The following is a 5,671-nucleotide window of genomic DNA, read 5'->3' on the forward strand; positions in this document are numbered from 1 at the left end:
GAAGAACTGAGCTGCAGAGGGGGCTGGTGCAAGTCCCCCGGGGCATCTGCTGACTGCTAAGCGGCACCTGCTCTGAGTAAGAGGCGAGACCCTCCAGAAGCAAATTCTCCGAGGCTAAAAGTCTAGAGAGAAAATAGGAACCTCATAGTAAACAATTAGCTTTCAGGTTGCCAAGAGGAAGGCGAAAACCTCAGGCTCCATTGCTACCCATGGAGGGCTTTTGCTTCAGAGAGATGGCAAACCTTGAACGACCAGTCATGATCAGTTGAAGTGATCTACGCATACCACCTGTCAGCTGGTAGAAATTAAATAATTAAGTGCAATTAACATGCATCACAGATAAAGGGCCAATATATATCCCCCAACGCATAATGAACTCTAGAATTAAGGGGGAATCAAAAACCCCAAAAGAAAAAGAAAGCAAGAGTCACAGGCAATCCACAAAGATTTTAGCGTGATAGACAACGCCTCATAAGAGAAATGCAAATTCTGATTCTGCTGAGATGCCGCTGCTCAATTATCAGATTTGGCAAAAGTTAAAAGCTTGACAGCACATTCTCTTGACAGAGCCAGGAGGAAAGAGACACTCTTTTACATTGTTGGAAGCATGTCTCCACCTTTAAGGAGGAAAATTTGACAGTACCTGACAAAACCGCAAGTGTTCGCACGCCGACTTACGTCTGAGAATGCTCCCTGAAGGTATACCCTCGACCACACCAAAACACCTGTACATCACTGTGGTTGCAGGGAAGAACACACACAGGTTGCGGGCTGAATAAACTGGTACATTCGCACCCTGGGTAGCAGGCAGCTGTGAATCAAACCTGAAGGATGTGACATGGCGTGATTTCCGGGGTATGACGATCGTCAGCCAAAACACGGAAGTACAGAAGAGCATACACATCACTTCTGTATAAGCTGTGCCCCGGGGCGGGGGAGTCTCGCTTTCTCTCGTTTTCTCTCTCTATCTCGAGCAGGTGCATGCACCCCGCAGCAAAATTTAAAATGTATACATATATAACAGGTCTATTAGGCACTGATCCCCAACATGGCTGACTGCATGATTCAAGTCCCGAGCCCTATGGCTTCAAAATCACAACAGGCACCTGTGATGCGTGCCCAAAATCCTGAGAGGAGAATGGAGGAGAAGGGATTGCAGGATGGCCAGCCCCATGGGGATGATTTCTCAGTCTCTCTCTCTCTCTCTCTCTCTCTGTCCCTCTCTGGTGAGCACATGCACCCTCTTTCTTTGGGGAAACATTTTTTGAAAATTCCTGGTGGATGAGAGAAACTCTGGGTAAGAAGTAATACTATAATTCGCAAATCATTTCCCCACTGAAAGACATGAAATCACCGATTTAAGAATCCTGAATCAAAGCTGGATGAACGAAATAAAACCAAATGAAAACTGAAAACTAAAGACAACCTGAACTGAAGCAAAGCCAAGACCTTCGAAGCAATGAACAATACGCTAGCTCATTCAAAGGAAAGCATGGAAGACAGAAGGCTAAAGAATGGCATACAATATTTAAAGTCAATAGTTGCAAAGCTAGAATTTTACACCCCAAAAAATGTCCTTCAAACATAAAACCAAAGCAGTTATTTTCAAGTGAACGAACACTGAGCGCACGGTGCGTGCCTGCAACCCGGCTGCCAGAGCGCAGGACCGCGTGTGAGGGCCCTGTTAGAGCGGCCTGCCCTCTCTGCCTCCCTCATAGAAAACACCGAAAAGATAAACTCGTTTAAGTAGACGGTCATAGAAAAGACCGACGTGAAGGAGTGGGACACAAGCATTAACGCACACCAAAGTCCGGTGTGGGTGTACTAACGTCAGACCAAGCAGATGTATTATTATGTCTGAGAGGGGACTTGTGGTAAAGGTATGGTGTCAATTCAACATGAACATCCCATCGCATAACCGCAAATAAATTTAGAAAAACAGAACAAAAGGTACAAGAGACAAATCACTCTCCCCCTGGGCTGTTGTAACATACCTGTCCCAACTGAGAGAATAAGCAGAAAATGCATTTACTATAATATAGAAAGGAGAGCAACATAATTAAAAAACTGAACATAGCACCCAACAATTATAGAATACACATTATTTTCAAACACATTTAGAACAGTCACCAAAATGAAAGATGTATTGGGCCGTAGAGCAAGTCTCAAAAGATTTCAGAGAATTTAAAATCAAGCAGAGTATGCTTTCTGGTAGAGCAGAAATACTCTAAAAACCAATAACAACAAGAAAATATTTTTTGGATGGTGTAATGGTTTCATTGCTGAACTCCTACCTGGTCAGCTGCGGTTATAGTCTCAGACCCAGAATCTTGAAACATGCTAGGCACGTGTGCGTGCGTGCGTGCCCAAAATCCTGAGAGGAGAATGAGGAGAAAGGATTGTAGCGTAGGCATCACACCTGGGGGGTGATTTCTCTCTTTTGTCTCTGTCTCTCCAGCAAGTGCAACACCCTATTGTAAAAATTTCTCTTAAAAAAAAAAAAAAAGAAAGAAAACACTTTTTGAAGTCCCAAACATCCTAAAAATCAATCAACAAAGTTGTAAATAATCAATAAGTTAAATAAGAAATCTCAATAAAAATAAGAAAATATTTTTAACATAATGATAATGAAAATGTTATTTTTAAAAAGTGTGGGCTAATCTGTGCATTGAAAAAAACACAATGGTCACGTAAAAACCTAAGGATGGAAATCAGTGATCTAAGAATACCACTTACACATCAAAAAGAATAGCAAGTTAAACTCAAAGAAAGTGTAAGAAAGCTTAAGAAAAATAACAAAATAATCACAAAATAAAACAAAATAACCAAAAATAACAATCAATAAAATAGAAAAAAAATCATTTGGAGCAGAGGTAGACAAACTTTTCTGTAAATGAACTAATGGCAAATATTTTAGACTTTGTGGGCCATAAAACTCTGTCACAACTACTCAGCTCTACCAGTATAGTCCAAAAGCGGGCAGAGAGACTACATAGATAAGTAGTGTGACTGTGTTCCAATAAACTGTATGAACAAAACAGGTGGTGAGAGATTTGACCCGCTAGCCATCACTGTAACAGGGGAATACAGTAAAGCCAAAGGTGATTCTTTGAAAAATAAATAAATAAAATCAATAAACTGCCAGTAAAACTAAAGAAAACACAAAAGACACATATTACTAATGGAAGAAATTAAAAAGGGACATCAGTATATTTTTAAGGCATTATAAAGATATCCTAAATAACTTTAGCCCAATAAATGTTTGTTTTGTTTTTTCCTCTGTGTGTGTGTGTGTGTGTGTGTGTGTGTGTGTGTGTGTGTGTGTGTGTGTGTGTGTGTGTGTGTGTGTGTGTGTGTGCTGTTTTAGACAGGGTCTTTCTCTGCTGTGATCCTTCTGCCTCAGCCTTCCAAGTGTTCAGGCCTACAGGCGTCTACAACCACGTCCAGCTTTTCAGGGAAGGTGGGAATTGAACCCTGGCTTTGTAGTATGATTATGTGGCCTCAGCCTACCAAGTAGCACAGTCGACTGCAATGTGCTGCTGCAGCTAGGCCTAAACCAATACATTTTATAATTTAAATGAGATGGACAAACTCATTTTTTAAAAAGCTAACTTACCAAAACTGATGCAAGAAGAAATGGAAAGTCCAACTCATCACGTGTTCATTAAATGTATGAATCAGTAAGTAAAACCTGATCACAAAGAAAACTTGCATCCCAAATGGAATTCATCAATAAATTCTCAACATTTCAACAACTATCTTTTATCTTATACAGATTATTCCAAATAATAGATAAAATGAAATCACTTCTGAAACAAGCAGCACAACCTTGATGCCAAAACTTATCAACAGAGAAAATTATTACAAAAAAGGAAAAGTATAAGCCAATCTCTTTCATGAATATAGGTGCAAAAATTGAGCAAAATAAAATAAAATATATGAACACATAAAATTTTGTGATGCATGAAAAGAGTAGGTCTTGGGCTGGCCCACAGCCGAGTGGTAAAGGGAATCAGTTTCCACGTGGCCCACGGTAGTGTGAATCCTGGGCCCAGCAGCTCAGAAAACATGCCGAGCACTTGTGCACGAGTGCTCGAAATCCCAGCAGGATGGAGAAACGGAGAAGGAATCGCAGCATGACCATACCTCATTGCCAAGGGTGTTTCCCCTCCCCCCACCACCGTGTCTTTCTGTCTCTCCCTAGTGAGCAGACATACATCTGCCAATTTAAAAAAGAGAGAGAGAAAATAGATTGTCACTAAGTTAATTTATCATAGTAAAACAAGGCTAATTTAACATTTGAAAATCAGTCAATATTAACTAAACTGACCTCATTAACTAAATAAATAAGAAAAGTTACATAGTCACTAAATAGATGTAGAAAAAGGCATTTGATGAAATTTAATTCTCACTCATGATTTTTAAAATATATATGTGGAGAACCCCTACAAATTAATGAGAAGAAAAAAAAGACAGCCCAACTTAAAAGTAAACAAAATACTTGAATAGGCATTTAATGAAAAGAATATCCGAATGACTGAAAAGCATAATTAAAGATGCTAACGTCAGTCACAAAGGAAACGTAAGTTAAAACCACAGTGCTCTAAGTGTTGGCAAGAGGAGGTAGGGTGACCAGAACTCAGACACTACACTGCTGTGAGAGTGTTAGCTGCTACGTACACTTAGAAGTATTTGGCAGTGGCTACTAAATTATACACACACAGTAGGTGATCAGTCAATCCTACTTGCAACAGAACCCATAGAAATGCGCATGTGCATGCACCAAAAGACACATTCAGAAATAACTGTAGCAATCTCGTTCATAATGGTCCCAAGCTTGCAAGAATACAAATACTCAAATACTCGTTCGTAGAAAGGATAAGAAAACAGCAGTGTATTTCTTTCTTTCTTTCTTTCTTTCTTTTTTTTTTTTTGGAGAGGTTTTTGCTATAGGGCCCGTGCGCTCGCCAGACAGACAGAGACAGAGAGACAGAAAGCAAGAAATCACCCCCCAGAGGGGATGACCATGCCACAATCCCTTCTCCTCCGTTCTCCTCTCTTGGGCACACACGCACACGCGCCCAGCATGAGTTTAAGCCACCGGGTCCAGGACTCGAACCACGGTCAACTACGTGGGAGTCCAGTACATAGCCATTACGCTAACTGCTGGTCCCAACAGCAGTGTATTTCTATCATTGAATATTATTTAACAATGAAAAATAATGACTGCTATACAGAGTCACATTAATAAATCTCACAGACATTATTTAGAGGAAAACAAGCTGAACAGAGAAGTACCTACCAAATGATTCTACTTATATAAGGTTCTGAAACATCAGAAGTACCAGGACAGACATCGGAATGGTGCTTCCAAAGTGTTGCGGATGTGCCCTACCTTTGTCTGGGATGTTTACATAGATACTGCTGCTTTGTAGAGCTTGCAAAATTTTGTTAAGCCTCATACATTTACATTCTGATTAAAAAACAAAAAACCTCCCCGCTGGGGCCACTCTGAGAGTTTGAATCACACATGTGCATGCATGCCAAAATCCTGAGAAGAGAATGGAGGAGAAGGGATTCTGGCATGGCCATCCCCCACCCCCACCCCCACCCCCGCCAGAGGGTGATTTCTTGCTTTCCCTCTGTCTTTTCTTGTTCTGTCTTTCTGGTG

The 5,671-nt window shown here is 40.7% G+C and overlaps 1 protein-coding gene across 2 annotated transcripts in view; it reads right to left on the minus strand.

Moving 5' to 3' along the window:
- Positions 1 to 5,671, minus strand: part of LOC102500751 (uncharacterized) — a 170,116-nt gene that overhangs the window by 78,823 nt on the left and 85,622 nt on the right. The gene's annotated exons all lie outside the window — the stretch shown is intronic.

This window comes from Tupaia chinensis, unplaced genomic scaffold (genome assembly GCF_000334495.1).
Source record: "Tupaia chinensis unplaced genomic scaffold, TupChi_1.0 Scaffold000037_18, whole genome shotgun sequence".
Classification (NCBI taxonomy): domain Eukaryota; kingdom Metazoa; phylum Chordata; class Mammalia; order Scandentia; family Tupaiidae; genus Tupaia; species Tupaia belangeri.